Source organism: Dermacentor variabilis, chromosome 11 (assembly GCF_050947875.1).
Source record: "Dermacentor variabilis isolate Ectoservices chromosome 11, ASM5094787v1, whole genome shotgun sequence".
Taxonomy (NCBI): domain Eukaryota; kingdom Metazoa; phylum Arthropoda; class Arachnida; order Ixodida; family Ixodidae; genus Dermacentor; species Dermacentor variabilis.
Genome location: NC_134578.1, coordinates 125730426 through 125749192, shown reverse-complemented (window position 1 = coordinate 125749192; position 18767 = coordinate 125730426). Strand labels below are relative to the sequence as shown.

Here is an 18767-nt window from a genome sequence, read left to right as displayed (position 1 = left end):
TCAGATGGACTTGTTCTATCTGCAGATTAACAAAGGCAACTTCTCGAGGAATAGCTTCCCATTATGCGCGTTGCTCCACAGCTCTGAAGCGGGCCAATGAGCCGTTGCTGCCCGGGTCAGACGCCAAACAGGCTGATAACGAGGTCGACGCGGCCCTGACCAATGGCTCCGACTCAGAGCTGGGTACAGGCGGAACCACGAAACATTCGGCACCCACCATTATCCTAAATTATCCATCCTTAAATAATAACTGTAACAAGTGCTCAAGTTCACTCACCTCACGGGTGTATCTGGAGGCGCACTATACTAAAGCACACAACCTCAGGGTGATTTGGCAATGCAAAGCTTGTCAGAAAGCTCAGTACCCCAACTCACATACTGCCTCGTCGCATTTCGCAAAGTGTCGCAAAAGGATTCGTAATGAGAAGTCAATGGATGACCAACCTAGCCCTCCACCGCGAGTCCCTAAGGGCAAGAACAGCCCCGTGGGCTTATTACCCCCGTCTACATCAAAATTCATTAAGACACCAACTTCTCCCTCAGTAACTGAAATTCGGCTGACTCTTCAAAATTCCCGGTCTAATACCTCTAACTCGCCCCCTACTACCCCCCGAAATCAGGCGCTAAATCTCCCCACCATTGGGACCTAACAGAAATCCGTCGCGTCGCATCCGTCAGGCTTCGGCTGGGGGCCTCTGCCTCCAATTACAGTACGAGCTTGTGGATCCCAGGGCGGTCAACATGGGAGATCGCCTCTCCGGTCACCTCGGATAGGTACAAAAACATCGAAACCGAGATGAAGACCGACCTCAGTGTCACGGAGGGCAACGGCGACAACGAGTGGGCCAGGATGCTTCCAACTTTTGGCGGGGCACGACTACAGTCGAAAGGCAGGAGGCCGTCCAAGGCGGCGAGGCCGGCACTACACCTCTCCTGGTCCTCCTCCTCCTCCGGCGAGGATGAGCCGGCGCCCGCCCCTGACAGGAATCCAGCTCCCCCAACAAGTCCCTCCCCGGAGGTTGACCACCCTGCCGGCGATGCCGGGCTGCCACCAGGGATTAGTGCGTGCACACTGGAGCTGGAAGAATCTCAGGGGCCCCCCCAGTTACCACCTACTGGGCCGCTGGGCAAGCCTGGCCTGACTCCGCCGGGGTATTGCGCAACACATCGGCAATCGCCACCCTCTGCCGGGAGGGAAGAGCCTGAGAGCCGTTGGCTCACGCCCCGGCCACAGTCACCCGCCGCACCAGCACCCCGATCCGGCTTCACGGGGGGCGGTGATACAGTGGCGCCCGAGGAGGAGGTCCGCACGTCGGAACAGGAATGCCCACATACACCAGGGCAGATGCCGCCCGCCTCTCCTGCCACCCCCGACCACACTCCGGTCCCTCATGACGCTCTGCCCAACGATGGCAATATGGTGGCGATGCCCCAGGGATCCCCTTCCGTCTCTCCCGCGCCAGCAGATGGCACTAATCCTCGGGGGGAGACGGACCAGGGTAGGCAGAGGTCCTCTGCGGCGCCAGCGGCCAGCTCCTATCAAAGATGGACGGAGCCGCAGATGCGAATTTTGGCACAGGCCGAGGTGAGACTGCCGCCCAGAGAACGGCTCGTCAACGCCGCCCTCGCCGCTATCTACCCTTCCCGTTCGGCCGAGGCTATCAAAAGTCTCCGCAGGCAGGGCCGATACCGCGAGATATTAGCCCAAGAATCCACCCGGTTGCCTGCGCCAAATGTGCCCCAGCCAACGCCTGACGCACCGACGATAGACACCAAAATTCCCGCTAACCTAACATCACCCCGCACAAGAGACGAGGCCCACGAGATCCTGCTCTCCTTTGGGATAGACGATGTCGGCATGGCGGCCAACCTAACTGAACATCCATTGAACATGACAGTCTTAAAACACCTCTACGAGTTCTTTGGGGTGCGCACGCGAGGTACGGGGAAGCGGAACAGCTCTAGCAGGCAACAATCTGAAGATTCCCCTCTACGGAGGCGGCCTGGTGAACGTTCGCGGGCGTACAAAAAGCGCCTATTCCACGAACACCAACGCTTGTACACTTTAGGCCCGAAAGTCCTGCTAGAGGAGCTTATCCTAGACACTGGCAACGTCAAACCCATCACCCTGGAGGATATTCACTCGGTTTACGATCCCATTTTCAATAGTGAATCCCCCACAGTGCGTGAAGTGGGAACCGTAAACAGTCTGCCTTCGGAATGCCCACGTTTCTCTCCAGAAGAACTCAATGAGGCACTGAGGGGAATGGGGACGGCATCGGCTCCGGGGCCGGACGGTCTGTCGGTAAGGGAACTGCGCAAGCTCCCGGCAGAGGTCCTGGCACTCGTTATGAATAACTGGCTCACACACCACCATCTGCCTGATGAGCTCCGCTTATCGCGGACAGTGTTCATACCGAAGTGCCCGGACGCAGCCGCCGCCTCGGACCTGAGGCCGATAACCATCTCCTCGGTACTCATCCGACTATACTCGCGCCTGCTGCTGGCTAGACTGCAACAGCAGTACATGTTCCATCCACTGCAAAGTGGCTTTTCCAGGGACAGGGCCGCTCAGTCGAACCTCTTAATGCTGCAAGGCATCATGAAACACGCCAAACGATTTAACCGCCACTTCTATGCGGCCTCATTGGACTTAAGGAAAGCCTTTGACTCCGTTAGCCATCAGGCGCTCCTCACCTCTCTACGGGAGGGCGGGGCGCATGATGACTACGTGAAGTCAATCGCAGATCAGTATGCTGATCAGTTCACCACCTTTTCCTACAGGGGCCGCACGGATGGGGCGCGAGTCCTCGTGCGGAGGGGGATCAAGCAGGGCGACCCCCTCTCTCCGTTTTTGTTCAACCTCACGTTGGATCCTCTTCTGCACGAGCTCAACTCCTCAGGGTTTGGTTATAGCATTGGGGGTTCGACTGTGGCGGCAATGGCATATGCTGACGACATCATCCTAGTCGCCTCAAGCCTCGAGGAACTGACAAGGAACCTGGAGGTAGCACAGCATCATTTCAAGAAAATTGGATTAACCATTAACCCAAAGAAGACACAGTATTTTGGCTGGAGATATGAGGCTCACCGGCTCAAGTGGTTTGACTACGACGTCCCCCAGCTTCGGCTGGGAGACGACGTGATCATCCCAAAGAGCCGGAACGAGCCCATTAGATATCTAGGCGTTGACTTCTTTGTCAACAAGCCACCAAGGACTTCAATTAATGCCATTCAGAAAGAACTGGACCTAGTCAATTCGGCCAAACTGAAGCCCTTTCAAAAATTACACTGCATCTCCTCATTACTGGTGCCTAAATTGCTACATGCTACCTCCAGCTCCCTCTCAGTACTGCCTGTTGCCTCTGCCTTGGATAGAAGCATTAGGCAGGAGGTAAAGCGCGTCCTTCATCTTCCACACTCTTTCCCTGACTTTCTTATTCACGCCCCTCATCGAGCGGGGGGCCTGGGCGTCTTGGAGCTCTCTCGCGCGTCGGCCGAAAATCAATTAAAGTCCTTCGCGAGACTCCAGCGTCTAGGCTCCCCATTCGTGGACGCGGTCCTGGAGGGCGCGCTCGACGACTCCCGGCGCACTATAGAGGAGAGGATCGGGGTCCCGGCGGGAGTCGTTGAGAGTTCGTCCCTTGACAAAGCCATACGGACCGCTAGGAAAACACACCTGGAGGAAGGTAAATCAAAATACAACAACAAAAGCTTATTCGCTTTTGAGAATGATCCAATTGGGAATAGGTGGCTCAGACCTGACTCCAGGTTCATGAGTGATGGAGACCGCATAAAAGCCCTGCGGCTGCGCTCCAACCTGTTCCCAACTCGGACACTCTCCAATCGGCATAGTAAAGACGATTCGGCCAAGCTTTGTAGAAGGTGCCACAAGGCACAAGAAACCACCTACCACATCCTCCAGACGTGCGAATCCATCCACGAGCCGCGTTACTCACGGCATAACTTCATCAGTAATGCCATCATTAACAAGCTCAAGAAGCGTCACCCCGATGCTGACATTTCAGGCGAGCGCCTCCTTGTGGCCAGGTGCGGTACCAGGCTTCGGCCTGATATCGTCCTGGATCTAAAGGATAAAACATTCATTCTGGATGTAGCGATCGCCTGGGATGCCAGGACAGACACATTGGAGAAAATGTGCACGCACAAGAGGGACAAGTACGAACCCCTTGTGTCCGTTCTGAGCGAACGCCATCCTCAGAAGAAGGTTAAGGTCCTAGGCCTGGCGTTCGGTGCACGTGGTCTCCTCTGTCCAAGCACCAAACGGGCTGCCAAGGAAATTGGATTACGGGAAGGGGAACTGGCCTGGCTTGCGGCCAGAACACTGGTGGGCAGTTTGATCTGCCTCAACCGGTTTTCGAAACAAGTGGTCCCTTGACCTCGGGGAATTGGCAGCCCGGTTGACGCTTGCATCAGCTTTCATAGCTAGCAGCTTTCTTCTCCTCTTTTCTCTCTCTCACCTTTACCTTCTGTTATTATCACGTTATTTTATTATCATATATGTCGTCTTATTCTCTCTCTGTGCCTTTTTTTTTCTCTTTAGATGTTCCTACCTTTCCACGCGTCACTCCTGTTTTTATTTTTGTAGTACAATGCTACCGAACATTCAGGCCCATACATGGCCTCAGCTGGGGAAAGAAAGGGAAACCCACATACAAGGCTCCCAGCAAACTAGCGTAGGAGCCAACCCCAGCCGCAATACCACGATGGTCCTTTATCTTTTTTATTTTTTTTATTTTTTTTTTGTGCATGCGATTCATTATTGTATTGTTTATTTCTACTGTGTCTAGTGTTCCCTCTCTGTTTTCCTTTCCTATTTTGTTTCGCCTTTTTTTTTGTTTCTTTCTTCCTCCCTTTGACCTAGTGGCTGACAGGGAAGCAAGAGAGCCTGGACCTACGCCACACCACAACCAACTCGCACCCGCTTTCAAAGGAGCCAAGGGAAAACCCCGCGGCCCTCCACAGGCCACGCTGCCCCGCTGGCCATCTAGGCTGTCCAGGCCTTCTTGAACACCCCCCGACCATCAGTGGTGGAAAACTGAATAAAGTGTATCTAGCCAAATGCCTCGTCATCTAATTAGTGACGCGCATGAATGGATTAACGAGATTCCCACTGTCCCTATCTACTACTTCTGCCACCAGGGGGCCAGGCGACCGGACCTGCACTCACAAGGCTCCTGATCTTTTGCTGAAAAGGGTGAGTAATTCCTCTTTTACAGCATTCTAAACTATTGAAATAGATTCGCGAAGGTTCCAGGAACACGTGCATACCAAAATTATAAAGATTGACACCATATTTTCTTAATTATTAGCAATTCTTAATTCCCACGTGTGGGGCCTCATATAGGCAATTCCCGATTGCAGGAATTCAGTGTTTTTAATCCGTTCCCATCTTGCCAAATACCAAACGTAGAGACGTCGAATTGCACCCACGAGTTCCTTGTAGCTTAGACTCCATAAAGGTAACAGCAGTTTCGGTGAATATTTAACCAATTAGCATATTTTCTTGCTTAAACGTGGGCAAACAAACCGTTGGCTAATTCAAGTACCTTATTTTTGACAAAAGAATCCTTTCCCATCTGCCCCTATCAAGTGCAATAGAGGAAAAATATTTGTATGAACGTATTCATCAGACTCCGAGGAACAATTCACAAGCATTAGTTTGCATGTATTCTGTGTAGAAGTGCTCGAATTTGCATGCGAAATTGAGTGTTTTTCACCCTTTGTCTATGGGGGCCGCCATGTTGGGAGTCACAGTCTACTGAGAGTGTGGACAAGATAGAGCCTGAATGCCTATAGGATACGGACAACCCCGAGCCATGCGGTAGACATTCACAGTTTGCAAAGGCAAAAGGCACCAGAGCAGGGACAACCAATATTCAAGAAACTTCTCCGTATATGGACAATTTTGGGCATTGCGGGGAAGCATCTCGGTTTTGCAAAGGGGCAATTGTGAACATTCCTATGGGTTCACATGCATCAAAGACAAACCACATGATGTAAGAACACGTGACTAAAAAGCTTTGCAGTGAAGCATCAGCATTTTTCAAAGGGGCAATAGGAAATAAAAGAACCACAGTTTAACAACAAAGAAGTCAAGTAATCCGAGACAGTGACGTAGTAAATCAGCCCCAAAATGAAGAAGATGGGGAAATCAACCAAAACAAAGACTTCGCAGTTGCCCAAGCCTCACGGGAGGAACAACGGAGATGCTCAATTCTCCAACAACAAGGAAGATCCACGCAACTCGGGATCATCGTCAAACACCAAGAAAACGCTGAACAAAGCACAGTTCCTTAAAGATGCCAAACAGAAATCCTCTGAAGCATTTCTACCCAGTACCAACGATCCACAAGATCCATGGAGTGAACATGTAGACTGGGATTCTACCGATGACCCCACCGAGGGCGAAGACGATCAACCAGTATATGCGGGGAAACATCATTACAAGAAAGAGAAGAAACTGGGCCCACTTCATTTGGACTCGGATGAGGAAACTTCCGACAGCACTGTAACGAATGAAGATGAACACAATGATGTCGCTGAAGCTCCGCAAAGGCTGACTAAACAAAGTAGTAGCACTTACGCAAACCGTGATGGCGATGAGGCTCCGACAAGGAAAACCAGTCAAATAACAAATGATATTCATGTCAATGAGACAGCTTTTTACAAGGCTCTTATGAATGCACAAAGTGAAGGAGCGAAATCTGCAACATGTGCAGAACTAATGAAAGCGTTTCAAGAAGTGAAAACACTTCTTTTTGACTTTGCATTGCAAAAAGAGGCACTCACCGCGCAACTTCAACTACTGAAGGATACAACCCACCAGCATTCGGGCAAGCCCACCTACTCACAAGTGGTAGGGAAACATCACCCTGCTGAAGGGACCCGAACGATTGACACCGAAAGAGAGTCATCCATCTTGCTGTCAATCACAGATGAAGCGCTAACTCCAAAACAAATAATGGAGACAGTAACAAAAAACATTGATCCAGCTACTTTCAAACTCACAAATGCCCAAATTAAAACGCAGGGCCCTCGTGTTCGAATTACTTCAACCAACAAAAAAGCAATGGAGGACATCCAGGCAGAGATCAAACGTCTTCCCGAAGCCTCGAAGATCGAAATTCAAGTCGCTAGTCCCAAAAAACCTTCATTCAAGATAGTAGGAATCGATCAGGGAATGGAAAAACAAGACATTCCACAAAAAATAATGGCCCAAAACCAACTTACAGGAAGTCCCTCCGACATCGAGGTGACAACTCAATATGTTAACAGGAAGAAAAATAACATCACAGTCATCAAGACGACTGCCAATATTTGGAAGCAACTAAGAAACAAAGATTCTCTGAACATTGGATGGCTTAAAGTAGCCCTATATGATAACAATCATCCAGTAATCTGTAGGTTTTGCGCAAGATTTGGACACCCTGAAAAATACTGCAGGAGCAGTGTCCGATGCTGCATCTATTGTGCAAGGAATCATCCGCCAGAGCAGTGCCGGTCGGAAGAGCAATTTTGTCCGGCATGCCATAGAGAGGGCAAGGAGGATTACTCGCATTCAATGGAGGACAACGAGTGTCCAACAGCAAAAGAATGGCGTTCTCGACTGGAGTCCCAATGGGACTCGTGCTGAACAACCAAGTAAGACGGTAGTTTGCAGGAGTAAACTGCTTTCAGGAAGACAAAACAGTAAGTACTGTTAAAAACTTTATTGTATCTATTTCTGTTTGAGTATTGTTGTTTGGAAAAAAAAAACCAAAAATGGCATCCATAAAGACATCTTTAGGTAAAGAAAAATTTAAAATAATTCAAATTAATTTAGCAAGAGCATTTAAAGCAAATCAATCTTTAAGTCAATATCAAAAAGCTAAGTCTCATCATATTTCATTAGTTCAAGAGCCATACAACCTAAAAGGAAAAATTATTGGTTTCCCAATGAAACATAAGATATTAGCTTCAAAAGATAACCCGAAAGCCGCAGCTATAATACATACAGAAAAAATTCCAGTGTTCCCTCTAATCTTAGATGACAAAATAGTGGCATTTAGAACTAACTTAAATAGTAAGGACACCTTAATTATAAATTGCTATTTCCCTCCCAAAGAAAATATACAGCATCTTTTAGCTAGGATTGAAGAAATAATCCAAACAGCACAAACGAGGAATGTAATAATTACAGGAGATTTTAATTCAAAGAATACTACATGGGGAGGGAACATTACAGATAATAGAGGAGAGGAACTACTGGAATTTATAATTAAAAATGACCTAATAATTGTAAATAATAGAAATAGTGAACCAACTTTCGATTGTAATAGAGGAAAAAGTTGGATCGACGTAACGATGGTTTCTGCAAGTATGTTCACAGAAATAAAAAAATGGAAAGTAACTGAAGATTCAACTGGAAGCGATCATAGATACATAAAAATTCAACTATGGGAAACAAAATGTGCTCCAATATTTAAAACAACAAAGGAAGGAGAAAGAAAAGCGCTAGAAGAACTCCTAAATATCGATCGGGAAAAAGAGACAAGGAACCTTAACTCTTCAGATGACATTGAAAATATTGTGAATAAATTCTATAATACATTAGATGAACTATTCAAAAAATATCAAGAGATTTACGAAAGAGAAAAAGCCAGGCAAAATATGGTGGACCTTAGAGTTAGAAATACAAAGAAAAAAAGTCAAGGCTATGAAAAGGAGATATAAAAAATGTAGAGGAGATTTAAGAGACATTTACAAAAATCAGTATTATAGAGAACATGATTCGTACGTGGAAAATTTGGCTAAGGCAAAGAGCAAAAATTGGGATGATTTCATATCCAAAGTAACAAAAAATCCTTTTAATTTAGCATACAAGTTGTCTAGAGACCAGCTGAAAACCCCAATAATAATAAGTAGCATACAAAAAGAGGATAATTCGTCAACAAAAACGTTAAAAGAGACTGTAGAATATATTTTGCAAAAATTATACACAATTTCCGAGATAGGAGTCGAAAATGAAAAAGGAAGCTCGAATAAAGGACTAAATAAAACCCAACAGGAAATATATGATGTTCCATTTACGGAACAGGAAATAGATTCGGTTGTATATAAATTAAGAAAAGATATAGCAGTAGGCCCAGATGGGCTAAGAACAGAGACTATCCAAATAATGTATAAGAAACACAAAGAATTTTTCCAGGGCCTCTTTAACAGTTGTTTAAAGTGGGGGTATTTTCTAAAAAAATGGAGAGAGTCAAAAATAATATTAATCCCGAAAAAGAAAAGTCTTGAAAAACCTGGAGATTTCAGACCAATTGCTATAAATTCGATCTTTGGTAAAGTTTTAGAAAAGCTCCTAAAGGATAGAATATATTTTTATTTGAATAAGGAGAAACTACTATTAAGAAATCAATATGGATTTGAACACTTAACATCCACAACTCATGCATTAGAGAGTATAAAAAAGAAGGTAACGCAAGCATTATTAGATAAGCAAGCAGTAATATTAATTTCATTAGACATCAAAAATGCATTTAATTCCATAAACATAAAAATTATTTTAGAATATTTAACCCAACATAAATGTCCAGATAATCTGGTGGATTTACTGGAAGCAATCATGAGGGAAAGATTCATAATATACAAAAACGGGGAAGTAGAATTAAAATATAAGATTAAACAGGGCTCTCCACAAGGATCACCTTTAAGCCCGCTATTATGGACACTTATGATAGCCGATCTACTAATTAAGAAACTTCCTGAAAACGCTTACTTACAAGCGTTCGCAGATGATATTACAATAATAATAAAAGGGGATTCTAAAAGAAAACTTCAGGAGACAGCCAATAAAACTCTGCAAATAGTAGAAAATTGGGGAAAAGCAAAGAATATTGAGTTTAACCCGGCAAAATCGCAATTCATAATTTTAAAAGGAAAATACAAGAAAAGCCCTCCAATATTGAAATTAGGGGGAGAGAAAATTCAACTAGTAAACAAAATAAAAATTTTAGGGGTAATCTTCGATGAAAGCTTTACTTTCATTCAACACCTAGAATACATAAAAAAAAAGTCATGACTCTCACTTATAATCTGAACAGGTTTACCGGCAAAAATAAAGGAATTAAAGGTAAACAAATGAGAGATATTTACAAAAGGGGAATAGAACGTATAATAACCTATGCTTCCCCAATATGGTACAGAAATATCTCATTAATTGTAAAAAAACTAACATCCATTCAAAGAAAACCTTTATTAGCCATAACAAAAGCATATAAAACAGTCGCTAATAGTGCATTAAATGTGTTAGCAAACATACCTCCAGTTAATTTCACAATAGAGAAAGAAAATGAAGAAATGTTTAACATTTTACATAGAGAAAAGCCATTTACTTGGAACAATGAAACGTTCACAAACGAGAAAATAATAACTATCGTAGACAAGTGGCAAACTCATCCGGCGAATAAAGTAAAATTTTACTTCAGTACAAAAGTAGACTTGACTGCTACTTATAACATTTTTACAGACGGATCGTGTGATACGTCCAACCCAGGAGCAGCATTCATAGTTTTTAAAAACTTTTCAGACATAATTACAACAAAACAGTATGCATTAGGTAATCATAATAATAACTTCGAAGCTGAAGCTATAGCAATAACCAAGGCGTTAGAATATATAGCAGAACAACATAATAAAGAAAGTTACCAAATTATTACAGATAGTCTTTCAACATTACAAGGAATTAATAATTCGGACAACTTAAACCCATATATACAGAAAATAAAGGAAAAAATTGGTGAAGTAAACAAGGATCATAAAATAATCTTAACATTCATAAAAGGGCATAGTGGGAACATGGGTAATGAATATGCAGATGACCTAGCCAAAAAAGCTATTCGATATGGGGAAAAAATAGATTTACCCATTTCCAAAAAATTCATTAGTTCTCAGTTAAACAAACAAGTATATGTTAAATGGAATGGTCAATGGAGTCAAGAATCCAATTATCAAAAAAGTTATATCAAAGATTGGATTAAAAACATCACTGAAATTCCAACCTTATTCTTAGCCAATCATAATAGTTCTCAATTCATGACAGGTCATGGCCGATTTCCACATTACCTGCAGAGGTTCGGAATTAGGCAAAATAGGAGATGTACTTGCGGAGAAGAGGCCGACTCTTTCGAACATTATTTAGAAAAATGTGAAATAACTAGAAAGTACCGCGATAAGTTAAAAATGAAATTTGGGCATGGATATAGTAAGAAAAAAGTCGAAATTCTAAGGGATGGGGAGGCAATTGCTATTTTGGAGGAGATGGTAGAAGAAGTAAATTATAAAATCTAAAAATAAAAAAAACAATTGTTTGTTTAATTTGTCAAAAGTAATTAAAAGAAATAAATAAATAAAACAGACACCACGGATGGAGAAAAAAAAATCAAGAAATAAACCACTAAAAGGCCTTTGCGTAGGCATTAGATCTAAGCCCAACAACAGTCCAAAAGGACTTATTCTCAGCTCAATATAAAATCAACATCTCATTCCATCAAACTATCATACCCCAGACCAATTTTCTGGCAGTTTCGAGAAAAACGAAATATTCACCTGACACCTTCGGTATGACGGTCAAGCTATCACCGAGGAATAAAATCAACGACTGTTTCCCCAACTTGGTAAGACGGCTTGGCTACCACCGAACAATCCAACAAAACCGGATACCTTGAAACGGTAAGACGGCCGCGGCCACCACCGAAGTAAAGGTATAAACAGAAATCAAACACATCATATGAAAAGTTTGAAAAAAGGAAAAAAAGGAAAAAAGGAAAAAAAATCAAAAACACATCTGACATAATCGGTATGACGATCAACACTAGCACCGAAGCAGATAAACATCAACTGCCTCATTCGGTATGACGGTGTTGATTACCACCGAAGTCAGACGTTACCAACTGTTGAGTCCTCGAATGAAAGGGTAAGACGGCTTCGGCTACCACCTGAGTAATGAGAGGCTCACAGAAAAAAAAAATCATCCTATATAAACATGTTGGACAATGTCAGAACTTAACCCAGATACTCGAACTGCCTTTTTTCAAAGGTCTATGATACTGATGGCAGAGATGTAAAATCAAGCCAGAACCAACTTTTTCCCGTAGTTTCAACTCCATTCCATGGTGTCAGGAGAATCAAATCAATCTCCTCCGAAATCTGACCTTCTCAGTCCCTATAGAATCATAATGCAGATGATAAAACTTAAACTATTAGGCCATTAATAAATAACTGAGGAAATAAATAAAGTAAGAAATAGGAAGAAACATAACATACTCATATGTGAGGGTGTATATAGGGTATGCGCATGTGCATGCGTGAAGGTGTAAACATATATATGCGTGATCGGGTATGTGATATATATACATGTACATAAGTATCATGTAAATGGAAAGAAAAACGAACTAAACACTTTGTAAAAAATGAAGATGAGCTAGAAAAATGGATTACAGACTCGAATAAAGAAAAGAGGCGAGAAGGAATAATATTTCTAAGAAGACCTACAATCGTGTCATTCAGCTAAGGCAGATAAACTAATCTGAACCTCTGTAGGCTGTGGAAGCCGGTAGAAATAAGAGGAAAAAAAAATTATTACATTCCAGTCTGGAAAGAAGATACCAGAAGCAAGAAGACATCGACAACACAAGACAACAGAAGACAACCGGGAAGACAAGGATACCAGCAAGAAAAAAAAAAAACATTGTACGTCAAGAAAAGACAAGTCAAATAAACATTGTATAAATATGCATGCAACATCAAGAAAAAGAAGATTATTGTAAGTCAAGACAAACATTATTGCACCATGTACCGTATTTAAGAATAATAAATCCCGCAACCGTCCGCTCCCTTGGCCGTGGTTCCCCTGGTGGTAGACTCCCCCCCCATTTTTTTCTTTACAAAATTATTTGACCACGTCATTTTCATTTATTTTTCTAATTCGGCAGCCTGCAATACTTAGGTGCAGCAGGCAGGGCTTAGTTTCTTGTTTTAATTATTTCATTTCTGATTAATTTTTATTGCCCAACACAATTTTTATGTCCCTATCTACTATCTAGCGAAACCACAGCCAATGGAACGGGCTTGGCAAAATCAGCGGGGAAAGAAGACCCTGTTGAGCTTGACTCTAGTCTGACTCTGTGAAGAGACATGAGAGGTGTAGCATAAGTGGGAGGTCACGGGATACGGCCTCGTTTCGGCGGGGTCCTCGTGGCCGCCAGTGAAATACCACTACTCTCATCGTTTCTTTACTTACTCGGTGGAGCGGGAAGCGGACCATTGAGTTGTCCACGCTTCTAGCGCCAAGCGATGGGCTCCCGGTCTCCCTTCGGGGCGGTGCCGGTCGGGCCTGCGCGACCTGTTCCGAGGACAGTGTCAGGCGGGGAGTTTGACTGGGGCGGTACATAGCACCTTACGGGCTCTCTTACTACTCTGTGTCCTGCTCTCCATGCTGTGGCCTGGACCCGGATGGTCTCCGTGAACTGACGGTGTCTTTTGTTTCTTACGCTGTGTTCAGAGCTCTATTTCCTCACGTCCCGCTGTCGCGATTTTGCGGTTTTGGCAGAGGCCATGCTGCCTGCGCGGGCGGTGCGGACAAGGGTGCGCGCAGGGATTCCCAATCTGTTACCCCTTCCGTGTATGTTCTTCTCACTCTCCGCTCCTTTCTTTCTTTTCATTTTCTGCTCTTTTATCCTGTCTATTCCCCCTGTTCCTCACCTTCACAACGGATGTACTTAGGCACTGGCGCAGGCCTCTGTACGACGCCTTCGTGGTAGTTCCCTGTTACTTATCCTTCCTTTCTTTCTCACGTGCCTCACATGTCCATCTTCTGGTGCCACTATGTTAGTGTCTCGGATGGAGGCCTCAGCGGCCCTCAGCGCTTGCTTCTTGGGTTTTGTTGACGATGACTGCCCGGGGGCTTGTGTTGCCCGCGCAGTCCCAGTCACCTCTTTTAATCACTCTTCCCTTCGCGACTGCTCATTGCGTTTTAGTGACAGTGGCTGCCCGGGGAATGCTGCCCGGGCAGTCCCTGCCACCATTTCTAATCAATATTTTTAAGCTTTTCAGGTTTCCACATCCCGGCTCTGGTGCTCCCCGGCTGATCTGGGAACTTGCCCGGGATCTTCATCCTCTTTGCGATCTTCATTTTTACCTGGGCACTCAGCACGCCGATCATCCTCATTACATCTCTTTGGCGCAATCAATAAACACTCTACGCGAGGCCCTTGTGCCCTCGCTGACCTCGCCTTCGGATACTAGCAATTACCGTGCCCTCTCTTTAGTTCACATTCTAACAGACCACGGTCGCTTCCCCTATTATTTGTACCGGTTTGGCCTTGCGCGCACCGCGCTCTGCCCGTGTGGCATGCTGGCCGAAACATTCCAACACTATCTAACCGAGTGTACGCTGACGAGGGAGCTGGCGAGCCACCTCGACATCGCCTCACGCGAGACCATTCGGGTGGCGGATTACCCGCTCGTGCTTCACAGCGCCAGAAATCGCGCCATTCTTACTCAAATAGAACGCCTGGTGAGCTCGGTGGTGCCGGACAGCCCGCGGGACGTGCCTCCTGTCGATGCCTGGTGAACGTGATGGGCACGGTGGCGTAGCCATGCGCTCTCTGTCACGCCAAACCTTGTTGTAAAGCTGGGCGTTCCAGCGACTGGGACAGCCGCTTGCTGCGGAGTGGCCGGTATGGGCGCTGTGGCTGGCCCCTTTTATCCAGCGACTTGGACCCCGGCACTCACTCTTCCCCGGAACCTTTTCTGGAGGGATTACCTATGCAGCATCGGTTGGGGGTCCGTGGCTGACCCCGCGCCCATGCCCTCAGCTCCTATACGGAGCTTCACCAAAAGGGCACTTCACTAAAAGTATGAGAACGACCGGTACGACGATGACGGTGTCGTCAGCGTACGCCTGAGCGAACGCATCCCCGGGGAGGTCTAACTCCAGGAGCCCGCGGACCACGACATTCCACAAAAGCGGGCTGATGGGGGACCCCTGTGGACTCCCCAACGTAGGAGTAACCACACATAAAGTTCACTGGAGTTGACCCTGAAATTTCCTCCACAAACCTCATTGCGGCAATTAACGCCCGCAATCCCGGATTTGATTTGGATACTGCCGCAAGTAAAGTTTTAGTCTCATTTCAGGAACGTAGCGGCAATATGACACACATCGTAGAGGTCAACCCGGCAGACTTCCGTAAAGTCTTGCAAAAAGATAGAATTTGTGTCGGGTGGACTGCCGCCCGTGCAGTTGAAGATCTTCATGTCTCGTTATGCACGTTCTGCGCGTCGTATGGGCACACGCGCCGCTTCTGCCCCGTCAAAGACGACGCGTCTAAGGCGACATGTACAAAGTGCGCCTGTAACCACCTGGCTGACACTTGTACTGTGCGCATGGGCGATGCGGCGGTGGCCTGTGCGGCGTGTAGGACGACGGGAAAGGACTCGGCAGGCCACCCGGCGGGTGATATTCGTTGCCCGACGCGGGCTGAGCGGGTCGCACGGTTAAAAGCGCGTACGGACTATGGCAATTAGGTGGAGTGGGGCCCGCAGCGTTCCCCTCTTGGGGTTGGGGCGCTGCGGGCCCTCGCAACAGGAATCGGGTCCAGTGGTGGGGTGCGCGCAGATGGCGCGGTCGCATGCGGTGGGGCGTCGATTCGTGGATGCGGGGATGTGTGGGCGCGCGCCATTGGTAGGGGCGTTGGACTTTACAACCCATATTGTTCGCCGTCCCACTTCCGTACGACTTTTCCATGCCCACGAGCCATAATCTAAAATTTATTCAGGCTAATTTGGATCACGCAAAGGCGGCGACGTTGGTGCTGGTCCGCACCATGCAAACGCAGGGCATCACATTTGCTGTCGTCTGCGATCCCTACATCAGGGCGGGTGCGATTCCGGGTATCCCGGAGAATTACCATCGTTTTGCATCGTCCGACAGTCCCCGTGTAGTTATTTTCGGAGACGGATCGGGCTTCGATTGTTTTCCAGTATTGACCAGCACTAACGTCGTTGCGGTCAAATTGTCCACGCCCCATATCAAATTTCTCCTGCTCGGACTCTACGCGCCGCCGCATGTGGACATAGTCCCATTTCTGGATACCGTGTCGGATTGTCTCACTCGAGCCCAAGAGGATAATGTTGTAATAGCAGGTGATTTCAATGCCAAACATGCTAATTGGGGTCGGGGCGGCTGTGATGCTCGGGGTGCTGCAGTGATGCAGCTGATTTACGCTCATGACCTGCATATCCTCAACGATCCTGAGTCGGCAGCCACGTATGAAAATCACTATACCGAAAGCTGGATAGATATAACCTTGGCCAGTGCAGCTCTAGCCAACAGGGGGTACATGTGGATGGTATCGGAGGAAGAGACACTTTCCGAACACCGCCACATAATCTTCTCGTTTGAGCGAACGCCGCTCCTGCTCAGAAAAAAGCTCACATTCGCGGGCCGCTTACGCCTGACCCGATGGCTAGTCAACGAGCCTTGGTTTACGACAGTACAACAACTACCGGTGCATACTGGCCAGGCCCTCGACTGCATTATCAAGAAATTCTACCTAATATACAACCGCCACTACGAGAGCAACTTACAGGTGCCGAAACAGGGGCCCCATAAAGCGAATGCTTGGTGGTCGCCGGAATTAACTGTTGAACGTAACCGTGTTCGCGCATTGCGCAGACGTTACCAGAGGACTCACGACCCGTCCCTCCGCATTGCCTTCCGTCTGGTGTTCGTGCGTGCGCGCGTATCATACAGGAAATTAATTGAAGTGGCTAAATCTCAGGCACTAAAAACTTTCTGTACAGAAAGTTCGCGGAAAAGCATGTTCGGCGTAGCGTTCAAATCGGCATTCGAAAAAACCCAGCACCCCATCGTGTTGCCGCCCTTACGCTCGCCGGCGGGCGACATGACCAAAGACGGCCTGGATTCCGCGGCCTTACTGCTTCGCACGCAGGTTACCCGTGACGATCCGGCGCTAGATACCGATCTGCACAGGAACTTACGCGCGCTTGCCGGTGCCCCGGCTGTCGCAAGAAGAGACGACAAATTGTTCACCCTGTCGGAAATAGAACATGCCCTACACATCGGTCGGACTGGATCTGCCCCGGGCCTTGACGGCATTACCCTTCCTATTCTCAAATTATTTTTTCACTACCACCCGGGTTTCTTTCTCTTTCTTTTCAATTCGGCATTACAATTGGGACACTTTCCAGAACAGTGGAAGAAGGGCAGGGTGGTATTCATCCCTAAACCCGGGCGTCCTCCGGATTCTCCGGGATCCTACAGGCTCCTTGTTATGAATTCCTTATTTGGTAAAATTCTCGAAAGATTATTAAATTCCCGCTTTTACTACTTTCTTCACTCCTCTCATCTTATTCACCCCAATCAATTCGGCTTTACTCATGGAAGGAGTGCCGTCATGGCCTTATACGAACTACGCCGCCGACTGCAGGTCTTAAAACAATCCAAAACGCCGGCTATCCTGATCGCCATCGATTTTAAATGTGCCTTTGACTCTGTCTGGCACCCGCAGGTTCTAGCCTACATGCAGCGCAATGGTTGCCCACGCAACTTATTTAACCTCCTCCGATCCTTCTTAACCGATCGCACGATTGTGTACCGTTCCCATTCGGGAGAGGTGTCAGTTACTCCTACGTTGGGGAGCCCACAGGGGTCCCCCATCAGCCCGCTTTTGTGGAATGTCGTGGTCCGCGGGCTCCTGGAGTTAGACCTCCCTGGGGATGCGTTCGCTCAGGCGTACGCTGACGACACCGTCATCGTCGTACCTGGAGTGAACCGAGCGGAGATTGAACGTAAGGCAGCCCGGATTTTAGACCGTGTACACGCTTGGTCACAAGAGGTCCGGGTCGCAATTAATGTAGACAAATCCTTTTTTGTGGCATTCCCTCACGGTACAGCTTCAGTTGCAGGGCAGGGGCTCAAGGTATGTATGAATGGGGGCCGCCTCCGAAAGCAGGAAAGTTTGAAAATTCTTGGGGTAGTATTCGATTCCCGATTAGGCTTTATTCCGCACGCAGACTTCGTCAGACAAAACTTAGAGCGCACCACACACAAAATTTTAGCTTATCTTCACCTTCATTACTCCCTTCGACCGGGGACTCTTCAGAAGCTGTACCGTCAGGTCATTTTACCCATCATAACATATGCTGCTCCGGTCTGGTGGTCAGACTGCCCCGATAGCTAGCTGCGGGACAAGGTGTAATCGTTACATCGGGTCCCGCTGCTGGCTCTCACGGGAGCGTATCGTACTACTCGCACGGCGGCACTACAGATCCTTGCACGGGCCCCACCTTTAACTCTGGAATTGGACAAAACCCTGGCCGAATTTCGATTATTTACTTTACGACAGCCGATGTGTTTCGGACCGTTGTATTTTCACCCGGATACCATAGCATATCCCTATGATCGATGGATCGATCATCCCGCCGATCACTTCAGATTTCCGTTTAGCAAGCTCACTCCACACCAAGCTTTCACCAAGTCCCTCAGCCACGCGTTGCACGTCTTCACGGATGGCTCTTTTACACAGATCTCTGCAGGCGCCGCATATGTAGTGATGCGCCCTCCCCACCGAGTTATTCACATAGGCAAATTTAGAGTACAGGGAGCGCACAGTGCTTACTGCGCAGAGGCAGTAGCATTGCAGGAGGCCCTGCATTACTTACAATTCGTGCCGACA

The 18767-nt window shown here is 46.9% G+C and overlaps 1 long non-coding RNA gene across 1 annotated transcript; it reads left to right on the top strand.

Moving 5' to 3' along the window:
* The first annotated feature begins 5083 nt into the window (after positions 1–5083).
* Positions 5084–13160, top strand: LOC142564233 (uncharacterized). The gene is made up of 2 exons (XR_012824525.1): positions 5084–5218; positions 12657–13160. It is a non-coding gene; the product is annotated as an uncharacterized LOC142564233 (long non-coding RNA).
* Positions 13161–18767: the final 5607 nt, after the last annotated feature.